At 35.6% G+C, this 14,198-nt stretch overlaps 1 protein-coding gene across 4 annotated transcripts in view; it reads left to right on the plus strand.

Moving 5' to 3' along the window:
* Positions 1-13,961, plus strand: part of LOC124635107 (mitochondrial cardiolipin hydrolase-like) — a 106,015-nt gene extending 92,054 nt beyond the window's left edge. For all 4 annotated transcript variants that reach the window (XR_006984967.1, XR_006984963.1, XR_006984964.1 and 1 more), the window contains 2 exons: positions 7,567-7,605; positions 12,964-13,961. The gene's annotated coding sequence lies outside the window, so the exon portion shown is untranslated. The remainder of the gene's footprint in view (positions 1-7,566; positions 7,606-12,963) is intronic.
* Positions 13,962-14,198: the final 237 nt, after the last annotated feature.

Consider the following 14,198-nt stretch of genomic DNA (forward strand, 5'->3'; position numbering starts at 1 on the left):
ATATCGAATTATTAAAAAAAGAGATTTTTTACAAAAATGTAGTCCATTCGTCATCAATGTCACTATTAATATAAAAATACGAAATTGCCTGCAAATTGAGTTTAAAATATTGTAGTAGGTACGTGTTTTTTTTTTTTTCACAAAAGTGTTGAATTAATACGATCACAGTCATAATATTGGTAATTCAATAAAGATTGTACGTTTTTGTTACGATTTACGTGAAATTTTTCTTTTTTTTTACGATAACTGCTCAAGTGTCGTGCGTAAATATATTGTTATAGAGCCGTTCTCTTTTTATCGAAAGTTTCATATTGACCATGATTTTTGATTATTTATTTTTCGCTCTGTATAAGATCTTTTGGTACGTGAAAATGGCAATGTGTTCAAGTACGTTTATAAGCTATAATCATATATTTTTTTATTTTAACATTTCAACGCCCATCATTTCTTTGATTTCAGTTCGATTAAAAATATGACAAGACAATGAAACATACGAAATTAATTATGTATTGAGTGTCCTTTCATTATTTCGGAAACAAATGCAAATTAGTCAATAATCCAGTATGCCAATACAGTAAAGATGAGACCAAGCTTGATCATATAAGCCGTAATAAAACACTATCCTAGAAAATTATAACCAACCAAAACCCAACAATTGTCATTGACCGCCAACTCAATAACCCAAACCCATCATTACTTTTATTGAGTAAACATAAAAATAACAACATAACACGTGTGAACCATAGAAAACTAACAACAAAATAATTTAATATAAATTAAGGCAACGCGCCCTTAGAATAAACATGGTGTCCAAAATTGACTTATTATGGTATAAAAAGAAGGTTTGTTCCCATTCACTCCAAACCCATTGTTTTCTGTTAGCAAAGTTGTCATACATTTCTTCCAATTGGGTTCAAAATTTGTAGAACAAAATAAATTCTATATACACTATAATTCTATATAAACTATACCTTCTAATTTTGGGAAGCCTAAGCATAAGCTGACGCTCGAACCTTTTGCTTTCGGTATTATAGCCTCCATGTTAAGTTATTTTTCAGTTTGCTGTAATACTGGAAACAATAAACTTCTATTCTATTCTAATTTCTTCCAAATAATTAATTTCTCCAAAAGATTTTGTGTATTGTCTTGAAAATATCAAAATCTTCATACCTTTCGTATCTCGGGGAAAGGATTTAATTATTTTTAAATTATTGTTTTTTTTCACTTTGCACTCGTTGCGAAAGATTTTGTGGAGCAGATGGGAACAAGCCAAAAAGAATATTATGTCGCCACAATGGTGTGACGTATATTATTCGGATCATGGCGCCGTGACGACATACATGGTTTTGGTTAAGTAGATATCATGTGTATGCTCCTTGTTAGAGGTAAAACAATATATTATTTTATGGTTAGCATAATTTAAATCTGTGTTCTCAAATCCAGCATCTTTAAAATATAGCAACTTCAGTTCTGGTAACGAGGGAAACAATTTAAGGGATGTTCAAGAAATACCTAAATGAAAACATACACAACTTGTAATCAGAGCCTTATGTGTCAGATTTATGCTCATACACGTCACACGATTAAGACATCTCCAAAAAAATGAAACCTTACTATTTTACTGACTAATTCATTATTAACTCAGTTTACATTAAATACATTTTAACATGTATTTATAACACATAGGGGCAATCTATTTGAAAATGCGTTTCAAATGAGTATAAATCGATCAAAGCAACGTCGATGTGTTCAGATAATATTGCAATTTGTTAAATAAACCAGTTGTACAAGGAAAACGGTCAGTTGAAGGTTTAGCGGAAGGTTCTATGCAGTTATTCATTATATTGTTTATTATATTAATAACTAGTCTGACGTTGTGTATCTATTTGTGGATACCACTTTGTTCTAATGCCTTTATTTTCTGAACTGTTCGCAAACTTTTATTTAACGCAATTAAAAATATGCTCTTGTCGTGGAGTCCCTAACTAAGCCGGCCTTATGTTCTACTCGCTGGGTAGGTAACATAAATATTTTAATCAAGAATCTTACCCATATATTTGACCAATAATTTAACTCATAGGTTGATAAAATCTACCAAAAATGCATCATTTTCAGCAATTTTTATGTACTACATAGATTGTGTCAAATTCTACAATTTACCACTTACACAATCTGCCAAGCTACTGCACTGTAATCTGCTGATGTAGTCGGAGAGCCGACGTACACAGAGCCACCGTTATCAGTGTCACAATGCGGCGATACCGTCGCACTGCGCATTCGTGCCGTGTTTCGGCTCCGCGACTATAATATTTAAGGCGCGTTGAACTGCTGTAGGATATTTTTATTATTTTTGAATTAAACTACCGCATCATGCCTATACTTTTGTACTTTACCTATTGTTTATGACACTTTAGGAACTTGTTAGGTTAGGTTTTCGAGTTATGAAAACCAAACCTTTATAGAACAAAATGTTCTTGCTTTTTTAAGATTATTATTATTCACTAATTTTATTTACATAGATATTTCTTGTTTATACATCGTTAAGTATGAAGTGTGATTAATGATTACACCCTTTCTGGGACTATGAAAATGAATCATATAGATTTTTAGTCCTGGTCAAAAGTTAGACAAAACAACTACATAAAATTGTTTACTCAATAATAAATCGAAAGCCTCCCCCAAAAGGGTGGTATCACCACATTCGCAGTGGTTCGCTAACCGCAGCCGGCTCCACAACCAGACTAACTAATTGAGCAATATTGTAAGGTCAAAATGTTATTCCTGCTCATTATCACCAGCTTCCGTTGATCATAGCCACCGCTTTGTAATACTGGTTCCTCTATAAGGAAATACGATAGCAAAAGATATGCTTCTATTGAATTCAGGACTTGATAAGCGATTCGTTTTGACTTGTGTTTTGAGCTTGGGTCTACCTATTCATGGTATGTTTGCGCATACAAGATTTAGTAAAAAAGATGTTTGTCACTAAGTATGCTTCACTGCATGACACTAACTTTGCAAAAATATTCGTCACAAAACAAACAGACCAAACTAGCACTATGTACTCAGTCAGGCCACTGCACTATCCAATTAGCAAGTTCTAGACAAACAAAATATCGTAAAGCCAGTCAACCGGGCTACTCACACCATGACCAATCGCTGACGCAACTACCAACCTGGTCAATTCTAATCTGTCTTATCTAGATTGGCATAGCACTTGCATAAACTTAGAGGCTATTAAACATGGCTGCTGTGACGCAGATCACGCTGATGAGCTGAGGTTTTATGAAGAGTGCTCAAGTATTAGTTGAGTAGACATCTCGTCCCTAGGTTTACGCGCCTCCGCACATATTTCACACATTGTTACAGACTCTCTGATTGTATGTCGAGATTCATCACGTTTGCTCGGCTGGGGCTTCACGCTTCCTAGTCGTATAACAGGTTCCTATTGTTCTTCACTTACTATTATTGTTTATTAACATTCCTAACGGGGATGCAACTCTAGCAAACATTTTACACTTCTAAGTAATTCACAACTTTTAATGTCTCCTCATCGCTAATTGATTTATATTGACCAGTCGTTTCTTTGAAATCGTGCGTCAAATGATCGTTTAAGTTAATGAAGAGTCTTGTACAATAATGACGGTTTAACCATGAAGTTTGTATAGCTTGTTCCCCAAGCTCAGTTTAATGCTGGCCTCGAGCGTATCATTTAGAGGCAACGACTTAATGGCATGTTGTGTCTCTTCAATTGTCATATATTTGTCCACAATGCTAACGGATATCATTAGTTCAACAAGTAGGGCGAACCGTATTTGTAATAGAAAGGACAATTTTCAATATTGTTTTTATGAGTGGCGGGTGCCGGACAAAGGTTTATTGTATCGCTTCTGGGTCTAGGTTGCGGTCACACGATATTTCTGTTACGTGTAAGTTCATAGCTACAAGTGTTCCCAATGGATTTCATATTGGACTGCCCCTTATTGAAAATCTATACCTACTGTTGTAACATCCATGTTGAACTTGGAAAGTCCTCTTTAAGAATATGTTTTGTATTTTTATGAGTAAGGACCTACTTACATAAACGTTTTATCTATCTGTCTACGTCCGCAAAAGGAATTTCATAGAAAACCCTATCATAATCTGCAAAGAAACTCGTGACCATGAAAAAAATCTCCACAGTAATTTTTAACCCACACCGTTAAAGCGAAACGAATTAAATGTTGAAACGAGTATGATCGTCGTGTATGATTGAAATTGTTTTCGGTTTTCATGTTATTCATAATTGTACAGGTATTTTACTGTAACCGCTCGCCGTAATGTGCTGAAATCCAACGGTTTTCGAGGCCACCGTGAACCGGGAAATTGTCATGGTGGAAAACATGTATTGTTACAAAATATCGCTTTGATACCTCCACTGTGGATTGCGGATATACTGGCTGTGGTCTTTCTTTGAAAACTAATATAATTCCATTGAAATAAAATTGTTTGATGGTTCTTATGAACACGTTCTGTTCCTGAGAATCCTTTTCATTTACGCCTAGTACGAATTCCATTCCTGTAGTTCCTTGTAACATTATAGAAGATGAAATGCTGCGCCGACACCTAATAAAATTTCTATAAGGGCAGAAGGTTTGTTACGATTATAATCGAATTTAATCCATTCCTCGCAATATCAGCACGTTGTGAGCCAATAAGAAGCAAAAAGCAAGTCATGCCAATATACACGAACACCGAGATATGAAACCAATGCAGCGTGTAGCAAAACGGTAACGTGGATAAGAAAATTCCACAACAATTTCCATGATAAATTTTCGTGAGAAATTATTAAACAGCTTGTTGTTGAGGACTGAATAAAAACAGTGCGAACTCTGTGCTTATCTTTCCGCACAATTTGTGGCCATAATGGAGGGAAATGCAAAAACTTGACGTCGGTAAACGGTGGTCCGACAACCCATCATTATTCATGCACTATTGCAATTTTTAGACCTTGGTACTTGACATGAATATGTAATGTTCTGCCACTCTCCCATGGGTGTTGAGAGAAATACTCCTCTGTTGGTATACATAGCTCTTTAGGAGTATTTCAATGTTAACTGTGATGTTCCCGCGGTTTGAGCAAAGGCTGTCAGGGGATTTGAGAAAACTATGGCACTAGAACTTTTTGGGTCATTGAACAAACCTGCAGCTCACACAATGATAAGTCACTTCCTGAGGAAATTACTCACACCAGGTTCTACTTCACTATGTCAAACTTGGTAACTAAAATTGGTTAACCACCATGTTTGAATCTAAACGTTTACTACTCTTTGGTTTACAATACGATTAAATAAAATTGCCGGGATACATTTTGTCTTTTACTTGAGTTTCTAAATAGAAAGGTAGTTACTTGTTTAAAGCTAAGCGTCCACCTGTCCGCATCGTACGCATCGCACATCTTGTTTGAGTTTCTATATAAATAATACTACGATCCGTTGCGTGCGTTGCGTCCGTTGCGTACGATACCGACAAGTGGACGCTTAGCTTAAATGTACATGCCAGTTGATACCTCCTTAAAATCTCCTAGCCCTAAAAAGTCCTTGATAACTGTATACTAACAAAATGTTTACTAGCACATATCAGTTAGTTCTGAGATAATGATCGCGGTATCTTTGACATCGCATGCGTGTGCAACCTCGGTGATTATAGGTTATCGAATGTAGGACGATGTGTTGGTAAACTTGGTTTGTTGTCATCATGATATTGCTTTTAACCTTGGAATAAAATACCTAGAGTAATTACCTCGCGTTCCCAATATTTTACAAATATATCGTTTTTTGCTTACTAGAGATAGGTATTTGCCATTACTTGTATGGAGCTGCTGTCGTAAATTCTATATCTAGAAATCAAATCAATAGATACATAGAAAGAACACTGGAAACGGCCGTAAAACTATATATCTGTTTTTCATGAGAGTATTGCACAATGATAAGAGGTAAATTAAATTGAAACGTACTAAAGGACATTGTTATTTTTTACCTTGAGACAAGTCTTCAGAATCTGTAGAAATCAGCTGGTTTTCCTTATATAAGTGAAATTTAGCAAAATGCATTGGCATTCAGTGCGCTACACTTATCTGATCAGCCGGTCGGTATGTGTTATTTTATCTGCGGATCTTGGTTAACGCTTCTCTTACGGTAAAGATACAGTAACATCAGTCGTCTACATGTCTGATACTGTTCGATGGAAATTCTATAGTTTTGACTCGTGTAGGGGTACTTACTATGGGTTTATAGACTACTAAACAAATCTCTACTTAACGAATCTGGTTACATATTTTTTGGGAATAGTATAAACTGTCGAGTAAAATACTGTTTTACTGCAGTTAAAACTCAAAGGTCACAGGTAAATAACCCATACCGGTTCTGAACAAGTTTTTCCAACCGCGTAAAATAAGCCTTGAGTCATGAGTAAAATGGCATATATCTCAATAGCTTGAAGTAAAACGGCCACACGCAATACAAAAATCGAGGCAACAGAATGAAGTAGCAACTCATACAACTTCATCGGGAGCCGTCTAACCACTACATAAACAATCGATTAAACTGCAACCAACAGTCGATGGCACAGCTTCGCAACTGTCGAGCCTCCCTGCAGCCATTAACTGCACCGAGCGCTAAACTTAATCGCTATCTATAAATAGACGCGTCTGACTCGGCAGACGTCTCACTACAACTCTAGCGGATACCAACGTCATATCTACAACTTCACTGCACTCGACAAACAACCTTATCTACCCCACCTACAGAACACTTCGCTCTGCTACTTCTCGATTGTAAAATATAATACACAGTTTTCATAGTCGAGATTTTGCTATGCAATTCTGAATCGTACACAAACGCAACAAGGTCGGATGTAGGTCGTAGTATCCAGCGGCGCTCGGATACGTAGGCTGCAAGTTAGGTCGGAAAATGAAGCGCCGTTTATAGTACTCATTATAGTACTATCGTAGTACTGTGTGAGTGTGTGCGTGACGGCGTGTGTTGCGCTGCAATCGGGTGCAGTGCGCTTATGTGTGCGTGTAGCGTGCTTATACTCGTGAATGGAGATTGTATTTATGTTTCCCTGTCTGAGGTCGGACTGCGGGTTTATTGATTTTTTTTTCATTACCTACGCCCAGTTTTAGCTCGCGTCGGATGCAAGGGAATGGGAAAATAGTAATGGAGAGTAGTTGCTTGTCAGTTTGACGTACACTTTTTTATTACGTTTTAGTGGGCCGCATTAGTGGAGGGAAAATGGGGGGTTTAGAATGAATTTGCGTCTGTGTACGGTCGGTTTGTGTGTGTGCGTTGTAGTACGCGAGTAGATGGAGTTTCGCGTAGTTGTCTAATGAGTCCTAGTTTATAAACAGACGTAGATCGTTAACGTTTTAGGTTTTGGCTGCGCTTTCTCCAACTTGCTGAGGGTCATTGAGCGTTGTTCGCTTGTTTGCGTGGGAACAACTTCCTGATCTCATTAGTTAGTTATATGTGGATAGCGAGATGTCATTTATTTATTTCATAATTAATATTTGTTTTCTATTTGCAGGTACCTTCCATACACCGCACGCCACCACTTGCAGCAATGGTAAATATATTGAATTAAAATCCTACTTATTTATACCATGTATATCCAATCAGTTATTTGGTCTATTTTGTATATAAAGGCTTTATAATTTGCCTATAACTTAACTGAAAGAGGTAGTAGGCATTTTCTCAGTAATTTAAAATGAAATGAAAATGATTCGATATCAGCGTCCTTAGTAACAGTATAATCAATATTATTTGATTATGATTACATTAGTCACGTGTGTTAGCAAACGGTACTATTATATTTTCTATATAGTATCGAACGTTTAGAATAAAATACTGGTAATATCGATATTTTGCTTTAAATATTTTAATATATCTGTAACTCTAACAGTAACAGACACAGATTTGTCAGATGAACTACAAGGTTTTCTCTAAACTTAATTACTAAATACGTGTAAAATAACCTATCAAATGAATATCGATTCTCCGTAGAATGAATCATACATAAAAAGGTACCTACTAAGATACCCATTTATTATAATGGTACAAGAATTAAACACTTACATAATATTATCTGTCACGCACATTATATTAATCACTATCTTTTACAAGCACTCTAGGATTGACACGTATCTTAATTTCGTATAAATCTTTTCAATCTTATCGACCAATGAGCTGTCTAGAGCTTGCGATTATCGATAATTTCCCCCGGCCTTCAATTTTGTCGTTGTGGACCCAGTTTATCGATAGATAACACATCGATAAAAGGGGCCGCAGTAGCCACAGTTAACTATTACTCATGTAACACAACTGTACATACTCCACTGTGTACACTAGTTAAATAAAATTAAACCGTCTGTCTTCGAATGAATCACTCGATTATAACAATCGATACTAAGTATTCGGATTACGGCGGACTCGATAATCGTATCTATTTGCGTAACAGTTTTTCTATTAGTTTCAAAGTTTCATTAAAAAGCAATTTCATGGTTTTGCCGATGAAAGGGCCAGTAAAGGCATTTGTAGACTGGCGCGTAACAACCGCATCTTTGCGCACGTACCGAACGGAACGGATTGAATGAAATTATCGATACGAGTACGTTCCGAAAGACGAAAAATCTCCAATGATATTTTACCAATGAGATGGGTATATGTAATTTAAGTATTTACACATGCAAATCATGACAGAATATTTTTCTTATCTTTTAACAATTAATGTGTCCTTGTACCACGTTAGGCGCTGATAGACTGGCGCCATGCACTATCGTCGACACGCACCTTAAGGCAAGAAAATCCCCGCAGCAGTTCTTGCAGTTTAATAAGGAAAATGGCATCGTCTTGCGATGACTCAGCGCATTCTATTAATATCACACAATTACTTTACCATTACAAAATGTTGTTTCTGATAGACTTCAAAGATATCGGCGTCGATTTTTGGGTGACATGTTTTTATATCAATGGCATTTGACTAGCGGTCCCCGCGGTACAAGCGCCCTGAGGGAACTTCTTTCCACACAGTAATACAACGTCCTTTACTTACTCTGACTCTAAACTTTCTTCGTATCAAAATTCAATTAAATCGGTTTGATTCTGTAGTTCAGGCGTATAAAACATCCGTAGTGAAAAAATACAGCTGCTGGTTAATACCTAATTTAACTTTAAATATTGAATAACATCTAGAATATTATAATTTTCGAATATATGTACTTTAATATATTTTGATTAACTAAGGTTGTTAATACCTTATTTCACACATAAGTACAGATAGTACAGTCGCGTGCACATTACATAAGACAAAACACGTGCTCACTGATATTTGAGCAATGATAGTACTGATAACAATTATTATATGATATCTGCAGTACCGTCCTCAGGCACGGTGGAGTGATGACTTGCGCAAGACGGCTGGTAGGAGCTGGATGCGAGAAGCCGAAAATCGATCTCAGTGGCGTGCACTTGGAGAGGCCTATGTCCAGCAGTGGACTGCTATAGGCTGATGATGATGATGATCTGCAGTAAACTGAGAATTATGTGACCTCGCATAACTCACTAAAGTAACTGAGTGACACAATTATATATGTACTCTAAAAATATAGCAAAAAATTGCGTTAATTTTCCGCCTAGCTTTATTTTCTCTGCAGTCCCTAAAGTTTATTCTGAACATTTTTCCAGGATCAAAAACTCCTTAGTGCTTATCACAACAATTTAGACATAATTTTGATTGATACAGAGTAGAAATATTTATAAATAAGCAAAATGTTTCAAACCTTTGAACACAAGTGTGTCGTACAAGCAATAATATCTTCTGAAATATAGTTTTTACACTCTTTTCTCTAAAGAAGAAGTATCGATATCAAACCGATACATGGACATCACTAAATAACGTGAACAGAAAGAATCGAATTAAACTTTGTCGCCTCACCTTGGAATCCAGTGTGTTATAATAAGAAATATTTGCGTCACACTCGCATTACTGAAAGGTTTAAACAGGCATTGTAAGCGATTTGTTCAGCTGTACCGCGCCTGTTGCCACGGGTAAATTCACCTATTGTTCTTACATTGAAATCTACTGAATGTGAATGTGTGTCAACGGGTCAGTTTCTATAGATTATAATTAAGACTGCTATTGCGCAATGACGTCAGTTCTGAAATCACGTTATCGATTCTCGTGATACGATTTAATTCCTAAATCGATAATCGATAAATCTTCTTCATTAAAGAAATGCGCCGCATCCGTTTAATTTTGCATTTAACCAGATTAATTTAGGTACTATGTGACTGGGTCATTTCGTATATCAACTTTGAAAAATCATATGAAATTATAACTGACCCGGATTCACTAAATTAGCACCAGACTGGTCACTGGTCAGCCTATACAATTGCAATTAAACTGTCTGGCGATTTTGGCATACGAACATATTACAAATAGAATGAGTTGTAGGTAGATTATAAAATTACATAAAATTTTATTTAACATCAAGACATAGGAAACGCTCAAAAAATAAATAAGTAATAAATCTAAATGTAGAATAATAAAACGGCTCGATTCATATATAGCAAATTAGAAAATAAATACAGTTGAACTGTGACACGACCTAGAATACGTTACACTTGATAACAATAAACACTACTAATTAGTATGTTTTATTTAAATCAAGTACGGTTCAGCTATATTCGCTTTCTTTCTAAACGACAAAGAACAACACTTGAAACTGAAACATATTATAAACAAATGACTATGCGTACGTCATAGAAAAAAAATGTATAAAACATCAAAATAAAAACAATATTTTTCTGATAAATACCGTTTCTACATAATTAAGACATTAAATCGTAATTTTACAAAATGGTTCATCCCACTAAGTGGTCTCCATCGCCTATAAATTGTATGATTTTTATAGTCAATAGCCCACATCACCGGTCCCCTCCGTAATGCTAATTATCACTAATTAATATTGTTGATCCCTTAAACTTTAACTCAATGCGATTATAAAAATGATAACGAAGTTCCCAGGCTTCTTACCCAAAGGAACTCAAGAACAGAATTACCATACAGATAAAATGAGAAGTATTTATTATGCTTACATCTACTCTGTTTATAAATATTATCTGACTATTGAGGGCACATGCGATAATCGGAGGGAACTCAATGGGAACCGTGATCAGAAAGGGGATATTCTGGCCAAGCTTTCTGTATCAGAACCAATAGCCAAGACACTACCCAAGTCACTTATTGCAAGGGAGAAAAGCTCTTTGCTCACTGGATACCGTGACAAATTAATATGGACCCTAGTATTGTATAAACTGATGTACTCCAGGGGTCAAGTTAGTTTGGAGGCAATGTAGGATTAAGAAACGGGGTAAATAGTCAAGATTACGACGGGGCGTGGGCGAAATCGAGGCCATGATGAAACTGATTGATAACGTTCCATTATACGTATTCTGATAAACTCTGTTGCTATGCCAGAAACCGCGGCTACAAGTTTTTTTTGTTCATTGTATTCTTATGTTAAAATAGGACGCACATGACTGTGCCCGCCTGTGGGTGGACTTGTGTAGGATATGCTAAAATTGTAGATTCTGGGAAGAATTACGATGACGGCTCACCATCACTGACACCCTGGATCAGCTATCAATAAACATCACGAATGCTTCAACAATTTCATGTGATTCTATAAAAAACTTATCCCGAAAAATCAATGCTGAAGAACTAAATTAGCTTTTTCATTTGGGATACATATTTAACATAGCCGAAACTGTAACCACTATAAAAATACCTTATTTCTTTTTATAGCCTGTTAAATTGTCATGAATGGAGCTCTTCCAAATCGTTCAGAACGGAGTTTTCCAAACGTGTCAACGGCTTCCCGCCATCTATTTTGGGGTGAAAAATCATCACAGTTCTAAATAATGTCACCCACGTTTGGCGGGAAGCGACTGACACTCAAATCTTGCCTATAAATTATATTTGAAGCAGTTACCTTGCTTTTAATGTTCAAGCAAATTGGCTGAACACTAAAATATATTTTTATAAATTATGTACACTCGACTCAGACGTGTTCTGTCTGCGATATAGCTATTTGTATTCGTAAGTTATAATAAAAATTACGTTCAACATCGTTAGTCAAATGTAATCTTTTAGCGACGCAAAATTTGCTGGTTCTTGCATCACTTAACTCCCTATCAACACAGCTAAAAATAAAAATATCAGCTTGTGTTGGTCCTAAAATGATCCATTCATGATGTTCTTTGAGCCATTCATGTTCAAGGGTTCAGTTATTGATCCAAAAAGTTGACTAAACGCTGACTCATGCGGTCTATATTAATCTTTCTTCACCCCCTTGCCGGATTTATTGCAGTATTCGTCACAGCGTAATACAACCAATTTAAAATGGCAATGCATTTCTCCGTAGCGCGAAAGTTTTTGTTAATGCACACAACAATGAAACATGGATTATTAAATTTAATAGCTTATGATACGTCATCATTTTCGTTTGAAGCTCGAGGGTGTGGAGTGAAGACGTCGTTCTAGTGACTTGGCACTTTTGCATCTTCATTTTAATTGACTGCGTTTGACGTGCGATCAGTTTTGTTACTTTCGTCAAGTGTTGCAGATGTCTCGCTTTTATAAACATTCTCCCCACGGACCTCATTATTATTGACTTTCGATATATTGTCAACCATTGTACATTCGATATGAAATAATATAAGTTAGACGTTTACCTTTAGTGTAATCCTCTTGAGGTCTGACTCCCTTTGTGCTGCTCATACTCTCATAGAAAAAATATTTCGTATTATTTCTCATTATTATCTTGATCTCTCATCTTCATTTCTTTACCTCCTTTTCCCAGGTTTTGTTTTGGTATTGTTCGTTTTTTTATTATTCTAAATGAGCTTAAAATTTTTGTTTCAGATCTAACGCGACCCGTCCGAAGCTCAGCATTATTTCATCTAGCGTTAAGTTTATTTCCGTTCACCATTATATTAGACTCATAATGTTAGAATCAAACCGTGTAAAATATTTGTTTCTACAAGCCCTAGTTTGATGTGGAATATTACGAAATGTGTAGTCGATACTCATCACCGGTCTTTTACTTACATTGTTAGTACCTTCTCTATAACGTGATAGTGCTCTACCGCAGTTTCGTATATTCTTAGGGAGATTTGATTCATGACTTGAAGAAGTCCAATATTGTTACATTAAGTAATATATTTACCATCAGTTATGGTAAAATCTCGGAGGAAAATGCAAAAATGCTCCTTTAGTTTATAAGTTTTATGACTTTTGTGATCTTTACAACGTTTTTTCCGTTTTCCTCCGCGATCGTCTCAAGTTCGCGCATTTTCATTGTTTTATTACTCAATTGTTTATTTGTGTTGTCTATACGTGTTTTGAATTATATTGACTAACAAATACTAAACAATTCTAACGCATGACTCCTTATTTTTACTATATCAACTCGCGAGTATGCATGACATCAAATAATGTTGTTTTAATAGTTTAATCATTTTAGTTTTAATTGTTTTTGTTCAATATTTAGACAACCTGCTACACTGACATGTTTATATTTTAATTAAGTTTAATAGTTTATTGTAATTTATATATATTGATTGTGTTTACTTCAACAATTTGTAAATTTTGTCAATCATCATTATCGTATCAGTCGTATACAGTCTTACGCCTTGCTCCATAAAACTTGATTTTACGTTAAACTGTGATCGCTTAAATTCGAGTTTTAGTTCATGCATGGCAATTCCCGGGGTTGCTTTCTAGTTTTTTTATTAAGAAAAATTTGATTATGCAATCTGTTAATTACATCAATCAGTTAAATTAATCAATGAAAAAGTAATTGTAATTGTTTTTATTTGTAATGATTTTAAATTGGATTATAATAAACATTTCGGCATGAATAGTGGTTTCATTGAGAGTCCATGTGGCGTCAGTCCCACAGTTATTTCGCATGTCTTGTGAACGTTGAATGGCACGTTTGGAGGTCGGACATAAAGTCATTTTTCAATTAATCCAATGTCATCAGGACGACTCGACCTCTGCACCGAACAGGCTAAGTACCTATTCGCTTACAATTCCTTTACGATAATAAACTTTATAGGTATAATAATAATGATGAATTCCTCTTTGCTCATGCC

This window comes from Helicoverpa zea, chromosome 12 (genome assembly GCF_022581195.2).
Source record: "Helicoverpa zea isolate HzStark_Cry1AcR chromosome 12, ilHelZeax1.1, whole genome shotgun sequence".
Taxonomy (NCBI): Eukaryota; Metazoa; Arthropoda; class Insecta; order Lepidoptera; family Noctuidae; genus Helicoverpa; species Helicoverpa zea.